Here is a 21491-nt window from a genome sequence, read left to right on the forward strand (position 1 = left end):
TGGGTCAGGCTGCACACCAGAGGAGCGCGTTGGGTCAGGCTGCACACCAGACGAGAGCGTTGGGTCAGGCTGCACACCAGAGGAGCGCGTTGGGTCAGGCTGCACACCAGAGGAGCACGTTGGGTCAGGCTGCACACCAGAGGAGCGCGTTGGGTCAGGCTGCACACCAGAGGAGCACGTTGGGTCAGGCTGCACACCAGAGGAGCGCGTTGGGTCAGGCTGCACACCAGAGGAGCGCGTTGGGTCAGGCTGCACACCAGAGGAGCGCGTTGGGTCAGGCTGCACACCAGAGGAGAGCGTTGGGTCAGGCTGCACACCAGAGGAGAGCGTTGGGTCAGGCTGCACACCAGAGGAGCGCGTTGGGTCAGGCTGCACACCAGAGGAGCACGTTGGGTCAGGCTGCACACCAGAGGAGCGCGTTGGGTCAGGCTGCACACCAGAGGAGAGCGTTGGGTCAGGCTGCACACCAGAGGAGAGCGTTGGGTCAGGCTGCACACCAGAGGAGAGCGTTGGGTCAGGCTGCACACCAGAGGAGCGCGTTGGGTCAGGCTGCACACCAGAGGAGAGCGTTGGGTCAGGCTGCACACCAGAGGAGAGCGTTGGGTCAGGCTGCACACCAGAGGAGAGCGTTGGGTCAGGCTGCACACCAGAGGAGCGCGTTGGGTCAGGCTGCACACCAGAGGAGCGCGTTGGGTCAGGCTGCACACCAGAGGAGCGCGTGAAATGCGACCGCAGAAGAAATCAGAGATTTTGTTCACTTCTGTAAAATCTACTTTCACTTTGGACTCTATAGGACCAGCAGCAGGATGGGAGTATAGGGGGGAAGTGGAGAGCGACGTGAGATACCACAACGATTAACCATTTGAGCGCCGGAAGATTTTACCCTCTTTGTGGCCAGGTCATTTCTTGCTATTCGGCGCTGCAATAATATAACTGGCAATTGTGCGGTCATGCAACGCCGCACCCAAATAAAATTTATAACTTTTTTTTTTCACAAAATTGGTCTTTCTTTTGGTGGTCACCGCTTTTTATATATACCAGGGATTCTCCAAACTGTGCTTCAGACCAGTGGCGTCCTGAGGCAGGTGCAGGGGGTGCAGTCCACACCGGGTGACACCGACTGCACGGGGGGACACTGGACCCGCTCCACAAAAAGGTAATTTGTAAAGCAAACCGACGATTCCCGCAGGATGGATCCGATCCATCCTGCAGGAATCGTCAGCTTTCTTTACAACTTACCTTTTCTTGGAGCGGGTCCGGTGTCACCCCGTGTCAATCCTCGTTGGCATGCAACCTATACGGGGTGACACCGGACCCGCTCCAAGAAAAGGTAAGTTGTAAAGAAAGCGGACAATCCCGCAGGATGGATCGGATCTGCGGATTGAGTATAATGTATCGGAGTCCAATCCATTATGTTAAATCCGTAGATCCGATCCATTCTGCGGGGATCGTCGGAGGAGGTGTCACCAAGTGTTACTGCACCGAGTGACACCTACCCTAGGGACGCCTCTGCTTCAGACTTTAGGGGGGCCAGACTGTGAACCGCTGGGGGTAAAAAAAAATGTCCCTTGCACAGCATCAGGGAAAATAAACATGGCTTCAGGATTGGTGGTCAGTAGGAGGAGGAATAGGGGATAGGGAATAGGGAGGAATAGTGCCCCATCATTGGTGTCAATGGGAGGAATAGTGCCCCATCATTGGTGTCAGTGGGAGGAATAGTGCCCCATCATTGGTGTCAGTGGAAGGAATAGTGCCCCATCATTGGTGTCAGTGGGAAGAACAGTGCCCCATCATTGGTGTCAGTGGGAGGAATAGTGCCCCATCATTGGTGTCAGTGGGAGGAATAGTGCCCCATCATTGGTGTCAGTGGGAGGAATAGTGTCCCATCATTGGTGTCAGTGGGAGGAATAGTGCCCCATCATTGGTGTCAGTGGGAGGAATAGTGCCCCATCATTGGTGTCAGTGGGAGGAATAGTGTCCCGTCATTGGTGTCAGTGGGAGGAATAGTGCCCCGTCATTGGTGTCAGTGGGAGGAATAGTGCCCCGTCATTGGTGTCAGTGGGAGGAATAGTGCCCCGTCATTGGTGTCAGTGGGAGGAATAGTGCCCCATCATTGGTGTCAGTGGGAGGAATAGTGTCCCGTCATTGGTGTCAGTGGGAGGAATAGTGCCCCGTCATTGGTGTCAGTGGGAGGAATAGTGTCCCGTCATTGGTATCAGTGGGAGGAATAGTGCCTCATCATTGGTGTCAGTGGGAGGAATAGTGCCTCGTCAATAGTATCAGTGGGAGGAATAGTGCCCCGTCATTGGTGTCAGTGGGAGGAATAGTGCCCCGTCATTGGTGTCAGTGGGAGGAATAGTGCCCCGTCATTGGTGTCAGTGGGAGGAATAGTGTCCCGTCATTGGTATCAGTGGGAGGAATAGTGCCCCGTCATTGGTATCAGTGGGAGGAATAGTGCCCCATCATTGGTATCAGTGGGAGGAATAGTGCCCCGTCATTGGTATCAGTGGGAGGAATAGTGCCCCATCATTGGTATCAGTGGGAGGAATAGTGCCCCATCATTGGTATCAGTGGGAGGAATAGTGCCCCGTCATTGGTGTCAGTGGGAGGAATAGTGTCCCGTCATTGGTATCAGTGGGAGGAATAGTGCCCCGTCATTGGTGTCAGTGGGAGGAATAGTGCCCCATCATTGGTGTCAGTGGGAGGAATAGTGCCCCGTCATTGGTGTCAGTAGCAGGAATAGTGCCCCGTCATTGGTGTCAGTAGCAGGAATAGTGCCCCGTCATTGGTGTCAGTGGAAGGAATAGTGCCCCGTCATTGGTGTCAGTGGGGGGAATAGTGCCCCATCATTGGTGTCAGTGGGAGGAATAGTGCCCCATCATTGGTATCAGTGGGAGGAATAGTGCCCCATCATTGGTGTCAGTGGGAGGAATAGTGCCCCATCATTGGTATCAGTGGGAGGAATAGTGCCCCATCATTGGTGTCAGTGGGAGGAATAGTATCTCATCATTGGTGTCAGTGGGAGGAATAGTGCCCCATCATTGGTGTCAGTGGCTGGAATAGTGCCCCATCATTGGTGTCAGTGGGAGGAATAGTGCCCCGTCATTGGTGTCAGTAGCAGGAATAGTGCCCCGTCATTGGTGTCAGTGGAAGGAATAGTGCCCCGTCATTGGTGTCAGTGGGGGGAATAGTGCCCCATCATTGGTGTCAGTGGGAGGAATAGTGCCCCATCATTGGTATCAGTGGAGGAATAGTGCCCCATCATTGGTGTCAGTGGGAGGAATAGTGCCCCATCATTGGTATCAGTGGGAGGAATAGTGCCCCATCATTGGTGTCAGTGGGAGGAATAGTATCTCATCATTGGTGTCAGTGGGAGGAATAGTGCCCCATCATTGGTGTCAGTGGAAGGAATAGTGCCCCATCATTGGTGTCAGTGGGAGGAATAGTGCCCCATCATTGGTGTCAGTGGGAGGAATAGTGCCCCATCATTGATATCAGTGGGAGGAATAGTGCCCAATCATTGGTGTCAGTGGGAGGAATAGTGCCCCATCATTGGTGTCAGTGGGAGGAATAGTATCTCATCATTAGTGTCAGTGGCTGGAATAGCGCCTCATATCATTGGGGGAATAGTGTCCCAAGGTCCAGATAAAGGCTAGCCCCGCTGCCCCGCTGCAGTATATGTACTGTGGTTGGTCCGCAAGTAGTTTTCCTGTAAAAATCATGGACTCCTCTATTAAACTGCGGTCCACAGGAAAATGGAGGATCGGTAGTTGCTGCCTCTTGTTCTCGGTTTACTGTTAACCTTTGTTCTATATTACAATTCATTCCCGATGTTGCTGACAGCCTGACAGAGAAAGGGTAGCGATTTTACCACTCTCTGCTTGCTTAATACGGAGCTGCCTTGTTTCCCATCCATCATACTGTTTACCCTGTTTGCGACTCCAATAAAATGGCCACCAGGTGATCTATTGTGCATGCGCAGAAACTAGTATGGCGTCACGCCGTGGTTCAGCGCATGCGAGCCGGACGATATTTATACGTCCTCACTGGCAATGGCAAGGTCCCTTTGAAGACGTGCAAGTGCAGGAAATGCATTAGGAAAGAGCCAAGCCAGTGATACTAGACTGCCTGAGCCACGAGGAAGGCCGGCGGCCATCTTGGATTTATGTTTACATTCCTGTACACCATAGCTGCATTCCTATGGACCAGATGTGAGTGCATTTTGTTCAATTTTGGGTCATTTCTGCTGATTTAATAAACATACTGCACTATATAGCACTTTCTACTCTGGCTCATTTATTTTGAGCCACAAAGGTGGATCCCATAAGTGCTTAGTTTTTGGTGCGTAAGATCGACGTGGAAACTTCCCTGTATCCGGAGAGTGTCTTTGGAGGAGAGGCTGTGCGCAGACTTCCCGCCAGACGTGCCCCTGTACATTCCAGGAGTGGTCTTGATTACTCAAAAGCATTTTTATTTGCACCGTCTGGTTAGTCAATGTACCCTCCTCTCTACATGCGCTTGACGCACGGATCTGAAGTTTTACTGTTACCGACACACCATGTTTGTCCACCAACTAGAAGCATTTGTGCACCCCTTGTGACACTTCGTTTCCTTTTGGACTGAGCAACAGCTCATCTTACATGGACACTACTCATACAGTGAGGAACAGAAGTATGTGAACCCCCTGCAATGTTGCAAGTTCTCCCACTTCTCCATCATGGAGGGTCTGACATTCACATTGCAGGGGATTCCCACTCTGAGGACAGAATTCAGGAGATCACATTGTATGATTTGTAAAGAATGTATTTGTCTCGCACGGCTGAACAGAAGTATTTGAACCCCTGAGAAGATCCGTGTTAATATTTGGTACAGAAGCCTTTGTCTGCAATTACAGAGGTCAGACGTTTCCTGTAGTCCTTGGCCAGGTTTGCACTGCAACAGGGATTTTGGCCGACTCCTCCACACCGATCTCCTCTAGATCTGTCAGGTTTCGGGGCTGTCGCTGAGCAACACGGAGTTTCAGCTCCCTCCAAAGATGTTCTATTGGATTTAGGTGTGGAGACTGGCTAGGCCACTCCAGAACCTTGATATGCTTCTTACGGAGCCACTCCTTGGTTATCCTGGCTGTGTGCTTCGGGTCGTTGTCATGTTGGAAGACCCAGCCACGACCCATCTTCAATGCTCTGACTGAGGGAAGGAGGTTGTTGCTGAAAATCTCACAATAAATGGTCCCATTCATCCTCTCCTTAATACAGTGCAGTCGTCCTGTCCCCTTCGCAGAAAAGCCCCCCCAAAGCATGATGTTACCACCTCCATGCTTCACAGTAGGGATGGTGTTCTTGGGATGCAACTCATCCTTCTTTTTCCTCCAAACACGACAAGTGCAGTTTAGAGCAAAAAGTTCTCCTTTGGTCTCCTCTGACCACATGACTTTCTCCCATGCCTCCTCTGCATCATCCAGATGGTCATTGGCAAACGTCAGACGGGCCTGGACATGTGATGACTGGAGCAGGGGAACCTTCAGACGGGCCTGGACATGTGATGTCCTGAGCAGGGGAACCTTCAGACGGGCCTGGACATGTGATGACTAAGGCAGGGGAACCTTCCGTGCAATGCATGATTGGAAACCATGACGTCGTAGTGTTCTTCCAATAGTGACCTGTGAAACTGTGGTCCCAGCTCTCTTCATGTCATTGACCAGCTCCCCCCTTGTAGTTCTGGGCTGATTCCTCACATTTCTTCTCATCAGTGATCCCCCACGAGGTGACATCTTGCATGGAACTCCAGTCCGAGGGAGAATGACAGTCGTCTTTAGCCTCTTCCATTTTCTAATAATTGAGTCCAACAGTTGATCTATTTTCACCAAGCTGCTTGGCAATTGCCCCGTAGCCCTTTCCAGCCTTGTGGAGGTCCACAATTTTGTCTCTGGTGTCTTTTGACAGCTCTTTGGTCTTGCCCATGGTAGTAGTTGATGTCTGACTGACTGTGGGGTGGACAGGTGTCTTTAAAGAGCTCAGACAGGAGCTACTAAGTGAGATGAATGAGTGGAGTAGAGGTGGACTTTATAAAGGTGCAGTAACAGGTCTTTGAGAGCCAGAATTCTTGCTGTTTCTTAGATGTTCAAATACTTCTGTTCAGCAGTGCGAGACAAATACATTCTTTACAAATCATACAATGTGATTTCCTGAATTCTGTCCTCAGAGTGGGAATGTCCTACAATGTGATTTCCTGAATTCTGTCCTCAGAGTGGGAATGTCCTACAATGTGATTTCCTGAATTCTGCCCTCAGAGTGGGAATCCCCTGCAATGTGAATGTCAGACCCTCCATGATGGAGAAGTGGGAGAACTTGCAGAATTGCAGGGGGTTCACATACTTCTGCTCCTCACTGTATATGCTGTTTATTTATGTATATTGATATTTAATTCTCTACGTTTTACAAGTCAAAAGGAGATTATTGCATTTGCATTGTTTGATATTAAGGTTAAAGAATAAGTAAACACAACATTTCATATTCCTGATATACGCCGGCTGTACCATGTATTTGTATGAAAAAGTCCCCTGTTCTCTCTGTATTGCAACCAAACACCTGGTGTTCCTGCCAGTCTCTCTGCTTTCCTTTTAAAAACTGACCACACTAGGCATGAGAGCACAATGTGGTCAGTTCTCTAGCTGTGCTGGTAACTCAGCCTGCTCTCCTCCAATCAGTGCCAAGACAAGGTCATCCAGAACCCAGGGAAAAGATGACAAACCGTGCCCCAGACTTACTCTGTTGTTTGGTGGCAATGCTTCCTGTGATATGAAACTAAAACCTCTCTTCGATTATTATTCAGAGAACCCAAGAGCCCTCAAAAACATAGCCAAGGGCTCTCTACCTGTTGTGTGGAAGAGTAACTCCAAAGCTTGGGTTACACAGGCCATTATCCAGGACTGGTTTTTCCACCACTTTATCTTAGAGATAGAGAAATATTGTTGGAGAAAGATATCCCATTCAGCATTCTTTTGCTGCTTGACAATGCACCAGGTCACCCCCAATTCATGGATGACTTTCATCCCAACGTCAAAGTAGTGCATCTGCCACCGAATACTACGGCGCTCATCCAACCTACGGACCAAGGAGTTATTGCGACGTTCAAGAAATATTCTTTATGTCACACTTTTGATCAGGCAGTGAAGGCTATCGATGAAACAGGAACAACCTCGCAACAATTTTGGAAGGATTATTATTATTATTATTTTATTATTATACAGTATTTATAAAGCGCCGATAGTTGGCTCAGCGCTGTACATTACAAAGGGGGACAGAACATGTGACAGTACAATAACAATACAATGCGATACACGAGGGGTTTGAGGGCCCTGCTCCTTGGAGCTTACAATCTAGGAGGGAGGGGATGGTGGCACAGGAGGAGATAGCTGTGGGGGATGGAGTGGTAGGAAGAGTGGAGGAGATCAGCAATTAGCAGGGGGTGGGGTAGGGTTCCCTGAAGAGGTGGGTTTTCAGGGTGCGCCTAAAGGAGAGGAGAGTAGGTGATAATCTGATGGGTTGGGACAGGGAGTTCCAGAGGATGGGTGACACCCTGGAGAAGTCCTGGAGGCGGGCATGGGAGGAGGAGACCAGGGAACTAGAGAGAAGGAGGTCTTGTGAGGAGCGGAGTGTGCGTGCTGGGCGCTACTTGGATATTAGGTCGGTGATGTAGTTCGGGGCAGTGTGGTGACTATCTGTCCGTGGTCGAGGGTTTTGAGGTGTATAAGGTTGTCTGTTGTAATGAGCGTTAGAATGATGAGGCGTTCCCCAGTTTCTCATGGGGGATCCCTGATGCTGTGAAAAATTATTATTATTATTATCGTTCCGCCAATTGGACTGGTAATTGTTGTAATTATTGCTGTTATGCATAGAGTGATGAGTTTTTTTATTATTAGTTTTATTTCTAGTTTTGTTGGTAGGGCGCCATCTCATGTCTCTATGGCCACCATTATCATCAGATAAATGCTGCAGTGGTTCAAGTCTATTGTATGTCGGAATGTAGGTGTTATGATCCACCAGGTGGAGCCTCTGGCAGCCCACTGGACAGACCTACCCAAAGCGTGGAATCTAAGTCCCGGTCTGTGCTTTCACCAGGGCCCCTGATGGTGGGGATGGACTTGTAACAGACCAGGGCCAGGTCACGACCTCTGAGCAGGCCCACCAGTGGCAGAGGGAACCTCCGGGGATGTATAGGTACCGGGAGAGCCAGATGTGAGGAGGACGGCGGGACCTAGCAGGATGGGTCACGAGCAGTGGTCCCGTGGGGTAAGCGAGGTACAGAATCGGCAGGCAAAGAGTAGTCAGGTCACACGCAGGGTCAGCAGGATAAATCAGTCCACAGATAGGTCAAACAAGCCGAGAATCAGGAGTGGAGAAGGCAGAGTAGTCAGGGCAATACGAGTCAAAATGCAGGAGAAGGCAGAGTAGTCAGGGCAATACGAGTCAAAATGCAGGAGAAGGCAGAGTAGTCAGGGCAATACGAGTCAAAATGCAGGAGAAGGCAGCGTAGTCAGGACAATCCGGGTCAAGCACAGGAGAAGGCAGCGTAGTCAGGACAATCCGGGTCAAGCACAGGGTCAATCAGGGTCAAAATGCAGGTACAGGAACTCAGGATCACAGACAGACCTTGCGGCGATTAGTGACAGTGCAGGGCATCTTTAAATATTGCGCCCTGCACTGTCATTGGCCGTCCAGAACGCACCCCCGGGCTGTCATTGGCCGCCCGAGGCGCGCCCGCGGCTCCTACTGCGCATGCGCCGGATGAGGAGACGCCGCAATCCCTGACAGTAGGGCCTTTGAGAGGGGTGAGGCCTCTTAGGTGGTCTGACGTTGGATTGTTTCTCGGATTATGAATTGGTAAACTCTGGAATCCCTCTTCGGTGTGGTTATGATGAGCATTCCAGGATTGTGAGGTGTGGTCTGTAGAGGTGGGTTCAGTTTAAGGAATCTGCCACTTAAAGACCTTGCTTTCTTGATAATCTCTGGAATCTCGATTACGCCGCTGGATCGTGGAGGTCCGGCGCCCACCATAACAAACCAGCTGGTTGGTGGTATTGATGGAAGGATGGGCTAAGTCAGGAAGCTTCTTATTCTTTGCAGCCAGAGTTATGCTTTAAGTGAACCTACAAAATGTTGCATTATGATTGTACTAATGAATGTGCTTGTTTGAGACAAAGACGTGCCCCCGCTCAGGAAACATCTGCACACGTCCTTGCAAGGGACCTGGGCTCTTTCTGGAGATGTCGGTTAAAATGTGACTGAAGCTAACCGCTGGCGGCTGAAACTGTCTCATACACAACAGGATATCATATAGATTGCATGAAGATAATGTAAGCCGTGTACCGGGGGGGGGGGGCTCCCCAGGATACAGCGAAGTCACGAACGAGGAAACAACCCCAACACCAGCTTTTGCCACAACAGAATTTTACTTAGAGGTGGCAAATAAACACAACCACAAATGCTGGGAACATACAATAAATTTACATACACCCAGCCCAAAGGCTGAGACCCTTGTGCTGCACAGCACGGCGCCTCCTGATGGATGAAGGTAGAAAGTGAAGTAATTTACCTACTGGGGGGCACAATTAAGCTGCCACACCTTACCTGTTATTACCCTACAGAGCAGGAATCGGTGTATGAGATTGGCTAGCCTGCGGTGCAGCACAACAGCTTACAATCTTACACAAATCTACAGTATTCCCCCCCTCCCATAACTGGTCCTGTAGCACGTGCCTGAGTATTCCTTCTGAGCAAAACGCCAGTCTGGCTTGAGTTTGTAGGATTTTATCAGCTCTCCAATGTGAAATGTCACTTTAAGTTGTGGAGTCCTTCCAATGATCAGTAACAACACTTGCGGCCTGACACAAACAGAGACCCTAACTAACTATAGGCCTGTCTCAGTCCTATGGGCACCAACACTGAAATGAGGTGCGTGCACGATCTTACCGACCCGGGTCTGCTTTGCATCCACTGGTGACTCTGAACAGAACAAATGTCTCTCCACTGAGCATGCAAAATTATCAGCAATGTATGTTGCTTTGCTCCTGTGTCCTCATCAGCTTCCCGGCAGCAAATCTTCCCCTCTTTGAACAGGTTTAGCGTCTTGAACACCATCAGCTTCACTCAATGGGATTTCTGATTACCGAGGGCAATCTCCACAGCTGGATGGCAACGGATTATCCGATCACTCAGCCTTCTTCTCTCTCTCTTCAGTATGGCTTCTCTTTTTCTCTTCCTGTTCACTCTCCTTGAGAGAACCCCACCCCTTATTGAATATAGAAATAGCTAGTCCAGCAATGGGCAAACTACGGCCCGCGGGCCGTATACGGCCCGGCTGACCTTTTAATCCGGCCCGCGGAGCTAGGCTCCCGCAAGGCCAGTGGTCGGCAAGCCGCGGCTCTTTACAAATTTAGATGCGGCTCTCCTGTGTGCCGGGCGCCCGCTCCCCTCCCTCCTCTCCTCCTCTCCCCTCCTCTCCTCTCGGATGGCCGCCCCCCCTCTCGGATGGCCGCCCCCCTCCCTCCTCTCGGACGTCAGGACTCTGCAGCTGTCAGGATGTAGGCGGGGCAGCCAGGATGTAGGCGGGGCAGCGTGACGAACTCCTCTCACAGTCCTCCCTGAAGACCAGAACGGCGCGGGAATACGAGAGGAACGCGCGGACCAAAGGTAAGTGAATTGACACAGGGGGGGGACTTACTATATGGGGGATGAATTACTATATGGAGGACTTACTATATGGGGAATGAATTACTATATGGGGGACTTACTATATGGGGGATGAATTACTATATGGGGGACTTACTATATGGGGAATGAATTACTATATGGGGGACTTACTATATGGGGGATGAATTACTATATGGGGGATGAATTAATATGGGGGATGAATTAATATGGGGGATGAATTACTATGTGGGGGATGAATTACTATGTGGGGGATGAATTACTATGGGGGATGAATTACTATATGGGGGATGAATTACTATGGGGGATGAATTACTATAGGGGGGATGAATTACTATGGGGGACGAATTACTATATGGGGGACGAATTACTATATGGGGGATGAATTACTATATGGGGGATGAATTACTATGGGGGATGAATTACTATGGGGGATGAATTACTATATGGGGGATGAATTACTATATGGGGGATTAATTACTATATGGGGGATGAATTACTATATGGGGGATTAATTACTATGGGGGATTAATTACTATGCTTACTATGGGGGAATATTACTATACTTACTATGGATGACACATACACATCATTCATCTACTCTTGGTCCGGCCCCCGGGTCCAATATATGAACCCATTGCGGCCCTCAAGTCAAAAAGTTTGCCCACCCCTGAGCTAGTCAGTCTGAGGCTGTGTTAGAAACAGTGACATCTTGTGGCCAAACTGCATAACGTCAGTCAGGACGTTCTCTAATTTACTTTAATCAGTATTCAAACAATGAGAGCTGTTTCCCATCTTACAATAACATTATTATCACCTCGAGTTATTATTACATCGAGTTTATATAGCGCCAAAGGGATTGCTCAGCGCTGTACAATAGGGGGGGGACAATACATGAAACAGTACAGCAACAACAAACAACACACGAGGGGTTAGAGGGCCCTACTCTTTCGAGCTTACAGTCTAGGAGGGGGGGTAGTGGTACAGGAGGAAGTGGCTGTGGGGGATGGAGTTGTGGGAGGAATGAAGGGGAACAGCTGTTAGGTGAGGGTGGGGTAGGCTTCCCTGAAGAGGTGGGTTTTGAGGGAGCGCCTGAAGGTGAGGAGGGAAGGTGACAGTCTGATGGATTGGGGTAGTGAGTTCCAGAGGATGGGGGAGGACCTGGAGAAGTCTTGCAGTCGTGCGTGGGAGGAGGAGACCAGGGAGCAAGATAGAAGGAGGTCCTGTGAAGAGCGAAGGGTACGGGTAGGGTGGTACCTGGGAATCAGGTTGGTGAGGTAGTTAGGGGCGGTGTTGTGAATGGCTTTGTAGGTCAGAGTTAGTAGTTTAAATTTGATGCGTTGGGCGACCAGGAGCCAGTGGAGGGATTGGCAGAGGGGGGTGGAGGACACAGAATGGAGGCCAGTGGAGGGATTGGCAGAGAGGGGTGGAGGACACAGAATGGAGGCCAGTGGAGGGATTGGCAGAGGGGGGTGGAGGACACAGAATGGAGGCCAGTGGAGGGATTGGCAGAGAGGGGTGGAGGACACTGAATGGAGTCCAGTGGAGGGATTGGCAGAGAGGGGTGGAGGACACTGAATGGAGGCCAGTGGAGGGATTGGCAGAGGGGGGTGGAGGACACTGAGTGGAGACCAGTGGAGGGATTGGCAGAGAGGGGTGGAGGGCACTGAGTGGAGACCAGTGGAGGGATTGGCAGAGAGGGGTGGAGGACACTGAGTGGGGGCCAGTGGAGGGATTGGCAGAGAGGGGTGGAGGGCACTGAGTGGAGACCAGTGGAGGGATTGGCAGAGTTGAGCACGAGGGGACACGTCACTAATAAAGACTATAAAAACCTAGAGCTTTACATTTAGTTAGAACACACATTGACAAGCGAGGCGGCCCGTTTGTGTTGTGTTTTCTCCATGCGCATGAAATAAACCAATCAATTTGTTTTTCTAATCACCGGTGTCCAGCCTGGAGTTTCTCCAACAGTTATTTTATGCCCGAAAGTTTGGAGCAGCCAATGTGCTACTAATATTATATGTGAGCGAATCTCCTGCCATATTCGCCTGTATATTGTTTACATCCTTACTGGGACCTTTTTTATGCTCTGGTGTTAATTTCATCAATAATGGATCATTTACCTACTACAGTATGAGCGAGAAACTGGGCTCCATCCCAGGACCCTAGGTGACCTGTCCGGCTCCAGGGAGAGAATCCTTTGACCAGACCCCTCTGAGTGACAACCAGGGGCGGACTGACCATTTGGAAACTCGGGCACTGCCCGGGGGCCCGGGATCAGTAGGGGGCCCCATGAGATGCCCCTGGTACCTTTTTCATAGGCTTTTTTGAGTTTGGGCAAGGACACAGGGGCCCCATGATCCCCTATTGCCCGGGGGGCCCCATGAGTTGTCAGTCTGCCCCTGGTGACAACCCATATACAGAGGAGGAGATGCTACATCAGGCTATATCTAAGGGAGACCTTGTTTATGATCAATGCGCATTAAGATCGCGCTTCCGGTGAGTGCGCATTCTTACCATTTCTTGTCGCTCTTTGCTGGATCACCATTCGCTCACACTGGGATATACATCTGCTGTTGATATTGTTTCGGATTTATTAGGCTCTGTCCTCGGGCCCCTCCTCTTCTCCATCTACACCTCCTCCCTCAGCAAACTAATACGCTCCCACGGCTTCAATTACCACCTCTATGCCGATGACACACAAATTTACCTCTCCACCCCCCACCTCACCCCCTCGGTCTCCGCCCGCATCGCCCACCTCCTGAACGACATATCAGACTGGATGTCACTCCATTTCCTCAAATTAAACCTGTCTGAAACCGAGCTCCTGGTCTTCCCCCCAGCCTGCGGCCCCCCCCCCATCCTCTCCATCACTACTAACAACGCCACCATCACTCCCACCCCACATGCCAAAGTCCTGGGTGTCACCCTGGACTCCCACCTCTCCTTCCTACCTCACGTCCAATTACAATCAAGATCATGCAGGCTCCACCTCCGCAACATCTCCAAGATACGTACATTCCTCACCCCAGACACTACTAAACAACTTGTACACTCGAGCAACTGAGCTCCATCCCAGGACCCCAGGTGACCTGTCCAGCTCCAGGGAGAGAATCCTTTGACCAGACCCCTCTGAGTGACAACCCATATACAAAGGAGGAGATTCTACATCAGGCTACATCTAAGGGAGACCTTATTTATGATCAATGCGCATTAAGATCGTGCTTCCGGTGAGTGCGCATTCTTACCATTTCTTGTCGCTCTTCACTGGATCACCATTCGCTCACACTGGGACAGGGGTGAACTGACAACTCATGGGGCCCCTGTGTCCTTGCCCAAATTCAAAAAAGCCTATGAAAAAGGTACCAGGGGCATCTCATGGGGCCCCCTACTGACTCCGGGCCCTCGGGCAGTGCCCGAGTTTCCAAATGGTCAGTCCGCCCCTGCTCTGGGATATACATCTGCTGTTGATATTGTTTTGGATTTATTATCACTGGACACTTTGTCACTTCATCATTGCTGCAATCACATCTCGGACTTCATGTATATGTGCTGTTACTTCCGGGTATCTGAGGACCTTTCTGATGTTATTCATGTTGGTTGTTTTTATTCACTTATTTTACTAATTCTTTAGCGCTGCACTATGTTTACTTTTATCATTTCTGGAAAGGTTTGTGGTTCCTTTTTGGTGCTTTACCTGCTAACTGTAAGCGCTCGCTAAGTCCATCCCCTCTATCTTTGTACATTTGATGGCTCTAGTCGCACCGCACCCGCAACAAAAACGTGCAGGAGCCTTTTTTGGGATCGGATCGCATGGGTATGCACAGCTATGAGATCCGATTCTGCACATCGCCCCGCAGTGCAGTTACTCTTGAGCCCGGGTTCACATACATGCGTTGCAGCATATCGCTTGTGATTCACACAGGAACCGCACCGCATTCCCTGCAGATCACATGCGATTTGCGTGCAGTCGGAGTTGTACATTTTGTATGGCTCTAGTCACATTGCGTCCGCACCAAAAATGTACAGGACGCTTTTTTGTTTTAGTCCGCAGTAGAATCACAGCCATGCGATCCAATTCTGCACATCGCACCGCAGCGGAGTTACTCTTGAGCCCGGGTTTACATACATGCGGTGCGGTATATCACATGTGATTCGCACAGGAACCGCACAGCATTCCCTGCAGATCACATGCGATTTGCATGCAGTGCGATCGGAGTCGTACATTTTGTATGGCTCTAATCGCACCCGCATCAAAAACGTGCAGGACCCTTTTTTTTTTTGGTCCGCACTAGAATCGGATCGCACGGGTATTCACACCTATGCGATCCAATTCTGCACATCACACCGCAGCGGAGTTACTCTTGAGCCCGGGTTTACATACATGCGGTGCGGTATATCGCATGTGATTCGCACAGGAACCGTACAGCATTCCCTGCAGATCACATGTGATTTGTGTGCGGTGCGATCGGAGTCGTACATTTTGTATGGCTCTAATCGCACCCGCATCAAAAACGTGCAGGACCCTTTTTTTTTTTGGTCCGCACTAGAATCGGATCACACGGGTGTTCACACCTATGCGATCCGATTCTGCACATCGCACCGCAGCGGAGTTACTCTTGAACCCGGGTTCACATACATGCGGTGCGGTATATCGCATGTGATTTGCGTGCGGTGCGATAGGAGGCGTACATTTTGTATGGCTCTAATCGCACTGCAATCGCACCAAAAAGATGCAGGACCCTTTTTTTGGTTAGCACTAGAATCGGATCGCACGGGTATTCATACCTATATGATCTGTTTCTGCACATCGCAGCGCAGCGGAGTTACTCTTGAGCCCGAGTTTACAAACATGTGGTGCGGTATATCGTATGTGATTCGCACCGGAACCGCACCGCATTCCCTGCAGATCACATGTGATTTGTGTGCGGTGCGATCGGAGGCGTACATTTTGTATGGCTCTAATCGCACGGCACCCGCACCAAAAACACGCAGGACCCTTTTTTTTTTGGTCCGCACTAGAATCGGATCGCACGGGTATTCACACCTATATGATCCGATTCTGCACCTCGCACCGCGTATTGCGGACCGCTTTCGGGGTGTTGCTAACTTAACATTCACACCCGCAGCAGTTCGCATGAACGGTGTGCGATTCCGATGCAAATTCCGCACCGCATCAGTGTGAACCCGGGCTCAGGCACATGGCCAAGCTGAACATATTCTGTGTGTCAGGAAAATTCCTTCCATTCTGATCCTTATCGCTTACATAAGCTAAGTAGATACATGATAATAGAACGATTTCCTTCCCAGGCAGACGTTAGAGGATTTCCCCCCCTCCCCCCTCTTCCTGACCAGGCCTTTTTTTTTTCTTTTTCTTTTTTTGCAACCTGATGCTGAGTTACTGTAACCTCCCTAGCGTTCTGATGATGTCAGTATTTCTGTGCTCAAAGCGGTACATTTTTTTGCATGGAAATATGTATTTTTTTAATTGTAGGTCTGTAATCCTTAGGAATAACTCCCTGAAATCTGAACAAGAGTCTAGTAAACATCCCGGGGAGGATAAAATCTGAAACACGAAATCATAAACTATAATTTAATAAATAATCATAAAAATTAATAATATAATAATAATAAATTTAATTCAATAATATAATCAAACCAAAAACACTGAAATGTGAAATAGAGCGCCAAGTTGGCCCATCGCTGAGCTCAGTCGCAGAATCATCTTCATTGTCTGATGAGGAATTTCCCCCACGAATCATTATCACTCAATTCTGCAAGTGGTTCTGATTTACTATCGCTGTTCTCTAGCCGGTCTAAAACCGCGTCTGACCTAAAGGGACGCTTTTTGGACGCCATGGACGTTTCTCAGTTTCCAGGCAGAAAGAACAGTAAAAATGCAGGCAGGGCGCCGGACAAAGCACTCGGGACACAATGTATGTGAAATGGTTTGATACAGGAATGTTATACTATGTGATTTTAGTGTATTTAGTGAATGGCACTTTTTGTCATTTTCAAATTTCCCGCCGTTCCGTCCCCCGTACGTCCCGACGTCGCAGGGAACGGAACCCGGAAGACAGATGCCGGCATCAGCCGGAGGACATTACAGGGGACACTGCAGGAGGGACATCGCGGGAGCGCAGGACAAGGTAAGTGAAGAAGAGATCCCGGAGCAGCTCTGCAGTGTATTCCCAAGTGTAGCTCGGGGGGGGGGGGGGGGGGTTAACCGCTTGTGGTGCTGAAACTCGAGCTACACTCAGGACTACCACCACCAGGGGGGTTAACTGACAAATGCGCGGTCACGCCACGCTGCATCCAAATTAAATTTATGTCCTTTTTTTTCCCCCACAAATAGAGCTTTCTTTCAGAGGTATTTGATCGCCTCTGCATTTTTTTTTTAAAAAATTTGCAATATAAAAAAAAATTAAAAAGACGGACAATTTTGAAAAAAAAATATTTTTTTTTACTTTTTACTTCCCAGATTTCCTCAACTGCACATACAGTAGTTCCTCCATTTCACTTGCATTTTCTCCACTTCCTTTGCTTCCCACGGTTCTTCCCCCTTGCCGCACTTCCTCTGCTTCCTATACTTCCTTCACTTTCTCCACTACCCTCCCTTCTTTTACTTCCCTCACTTCCTCCACTAACCACACCTATTCCACTTCCTGCACTCTGTCCTCTAACTCTGCTTCCCATACTGCACTTCCTCTGCTTCTTTCATATTCTATACTTCCTCCACTTTCTGTACTTCTTCCACTGTCTTGCACTTCCTACAATTCCTCCACTTACCACATTTTTTTCCACTCTCCACATTTTCTCCACTTTCTCCTTTTCCTCCACTTCTTGCACATCCTTCACTTCTTGCACGTTTTCGACTTTGCACACTTCCTGCACGTCCACTTCTAGCACTTTCTTTACTTCCTACACTTCCCACACTTTCTCTGCTTCCTGGACTTCCTCAATTTCCCACACTTCTTCCACTTCCTCCTTTTTCTCAACTTCTCATTTCCACCATTTCTTCCAATTTCTTCTACTTCCCAAACTTCCTCTATTTTACGTACTTCTTCCATTTCCTATACTTCCTCCACTTCCCATGCTTCCTCCACTTCCACTTTTTGCATTCCCTCCACCTCTTGCGTTTCCTTTGCTTCCTCCACTATCCACACCTATTCCACTTCCTGCACTCTGTCCTCTAACTCTGCTTCCCATACTGCACTTCCTCCACTTCTTTCATATTCTATACTTCCTTCACTTCTCCACTTTCTGTACTTCTTCCACTGTCTTGCACTTCCTACAATTCCCTCACTTACCACATTTTTTCCACTCTCCACATTTTCTCCACTTTCTCTTTTTCCTCCACTTCTCGCACATCCTTCACTTCCTGCACGTTTTTGACTTTGCACACTTCCTGCATATCCACTTCTAGCACTTTCTTCACTTCCTACACTTCCCACACTTTCTCTGCTTCCTGCACTTCCTCAATTTTCTACACCTCTTCCACTTCCTCCTTTTTCTAAAATTCTTCTCATTTCCACCGTTTCTTCCAATTTCTTCCACTTCCCAAACTTTCTCTATTTTACATACTTCTTCCATTTCCCATACTTCCTCCACTTCCCATGCTTCCTCCACTTCCACTTTTTGCATTCCCTCCACCTTTACTTCCTCCACTATAAACAGCTGATCCACTTCCTGCACTCTGTCCTTTAACTTTGCTTCTCATACTGCACTTCCTCCACTTCTTTCATATTCTATACTTCCTCCACTTCTGTACTTCTTCCACTGTCTTGCACTTCCTACAATTCCTCCTTTTCATCAGCTTCTTTAACTTCCCACACTTTTCCACTTCCCGCACTTGTTTCCATTTCCTCCTTTTTCTCCACTTCTTGCACTCCCTCCACTTTCTCCACTTCCCACATTTCCTCTACTTTCCTCACTTCCTCTGCTTCCCACAATTCCTCCACTTTCTGCATTTCCTTCTTGTCCCACTTACCTGTTGTGTCCAGGTGATATAATGCAAGCAGGCCCGATACTAGACTATTTTGCGCCCTAGGCAAGACCAGCTACTTGCACCCCCCCCCCCCAAAATAAAACATAAACATTTTTTAAAATGGTAGAAATAATAACTCAACAAAACATGAAACTGCTAAATTTCTTTTAATTTGCAAAAATAAGTGCCATAAGATGCCACCAGAACCAATATTAAAGAGAAAATCAGTGTCCCGGACGGACTGTATCTGTGGCTGGGTGAAAATTGCAGTGGGTGGAGGAGGATGGATTCCCCAGGCAATGGGGGGAGGTAAAACACTGTGACAGCAGGCAGCTCAGCCCCCACACACAGAGAACACCTGAACTGAGCGATCCCACACAGTAACAGATCCGACACAACACACCACCACCAACAATGACAAAGATCAGCAGGCACTAGAAGAGCAGGCTGGGGGATCGTGATGATGTCATCACTCACTGACACATTGCACATGTGATGGATGGCCGGCTGGGTCACACTCTCACAAACACAAGACATCAGAGTCAGACATTACCTTTTTCCATAGGTACGGTTCGGCCTGATGAAAGGGAAGAGCAGGGCTGGAACTTCACAGTGATCAGCAGACGCCAGCTGGCTTGCAGTAAGGGACAGAGTCTGAGAGGAACACTGGAAGGAGAAGCAGCTCAGCTGGAAGAGAAGAGAAGAGAAGAGAAGGGAAGAGAAGGGCTGAAATTCCACAATGATCAGCAGCAGCCACCAACCGGCTTGCATCAAGGGACTGAGTTTGGGAGAAACACTGGAAGGAGTGTCAGCTCAGCTGGAAGAGACGAGAGGGGAAAAGAAGGGCTGAAACTCCACAGTGATCAGCAGTAGCCGCCAGCCAGCTTGCAGTAAAGGACTGAGTCTGAGAGGAACCCTGGAAGGAGAGGCAGCTCAGCTGGAAGAGAAGGGAAGAGAAGGGCTAAAACTCCACAGTGATCATCAGCAGCCGCCAGCCAGCTTGCAGTAAAGGACTGAGTCTGAGAGGAACCCTGGAAGGAGAGGCAGCTCAGCTGGAAGAGAAGGGAAGAGAAGAGCTGAAACTCCACAGTGATCAGCAGCAGCCGCCAGCCAGCTTGCAGTAAAGGACTGAGTCTGAGAGGAACCCTGGAAGGTGCGGCAGCTCTGCTGGCCCCATACTCCGGGCATCTTCCTCTGTCCTTTCTTCCTCCCCTCTGCTGCCTCTCCCCTCAGCTGGAGGATCATTCATTACATGGCGGTGTCCCACACAGAGACAGTGCCGGCCTGTGCTGCACCAGGGCTCCCCTAGGTGGCAGTGCGCCCTAGGCGACCACCTAGTTTGCTAAGTGTGTAAGAAAGTGGCTCTAAACCAGCCTTTCTCAACCTGTTCAATGCAGAGGAACCCTTGACATTGTTTTCTGGTCTCAGGGAACCCCGGCTAAAAATGACTTTATCTACAATTCATGATACATTAGTGTGGTGGTCAGAGATAAGAATGCTCCTCACACGTGTGGTCATTGGGAAGAATTCCCCCCTTACAGAGAGCTAAGAAGATCAATGGTGTCAGTGAGAACTTACCTGAGAGGAAAAAAATTGCTCATTGCTCAAGGAACCCCTGGCAACCTCTGGAGGAACCCTGGTTGAGAAACCCTGACCTTGACCTTCTGCAACTGAAAGAAGCTTCAGCACCCCATTGAGATATGTATGGAGCAATAGCGTTGCACTTGTGAACTTTTGCTTTGTGATCATCCAATCACAGACTTACAAGCTAGATGGGATTCCCCCAACCCCGAAGAGTCGATGTGTTGCTGCCAATTGTAAGTACTAGTACCACAGTCCTGTAATCAATGTGTTCTGCACCGACTTTGAATTTCCATGCGAGGAGATCGTTGAATTAGAGGCTGCTACTTTGTTCTTGCAGGCGATGAGGATCAGATACGTGGATTTTTCAGGCATGTGTATTCAGTTTGGCTGTGTGCCAGAATAACACCAGCAGGATGTTTTCCATCATACATACTATCTGCTGTACATCCTGACCCTGTGCTGCTGTCAGAGGCCCACTTAACTGTTCACTTACCACTCGTGTGGCTTGAGCTCTGCTGACAATTTATGAAGTTTTGCATTTTACAGGACAGTCATGACACTTCATTTTCAGTAAAGGAAAAAAAGAGAAAGTCCCCTGCGCTCAAGAGTTGTGGGATGATGTACAGGTCTTTAGGCATCCATTTCCCGCACCGGCCTTGCTGCCCTCTAAGGGTCGAGGAGGAACCCAAATGTAAACTGCAAAAAAAAATGGAAGAAAGGGCACACCAGCCTAGCGCATTACCTGAGTATAAAACTTTATTAGAAACATCAAAATATACTCACAAACAATTTTGTATCAAAAGCATCATAATCTCAAAGCGACCAGATCACCAGGTCAACTCCAAAACCTCGTGAAGACCCTCAGATGGTTGACGCATTTTGAGGGACATTTCTCTCTTCCTCAAAAACAATGGAAGACAGGTAGCACCAGCCTAGTGCTTTACCTGAGTATAAAACTGCAATAGAAACATCAAAATATACTCACAAACAATTTTTTATCAAAAGCATCATAATCTCAAAGCAACCAGGTCAACTCCAAAACCTCGAGCTGACGCGTTTTCTAGGTACAGTTCCCTCTTCCTCAGAGCCAGACTGGTTCTGAGGAAGAGGGAACTGTCCCTCAAAGACTGGCTCTGAGGAAGAGGGAACTGTCACTTCGAAGACTGGCTCTGAGGAAGAGGGAACTGTCGCTTTGAAGACTGGCTCTGAGG

The sequence above is a fragment of the Staurois parvus genome, unplaced genomic scaffold (genome assembly GCF_062004578.1).
Source record: "Staurois parvus isolate SC_StPar_1 unplaced genomic scaffold, SC_StPar_1.0 ptg001381l, whole genome shotgun sequence".
NCBI lineage: Eukaryota > Metazoa > Chordata > Amphibia > Anura > Ranidae > Staurois > Staurois parvus.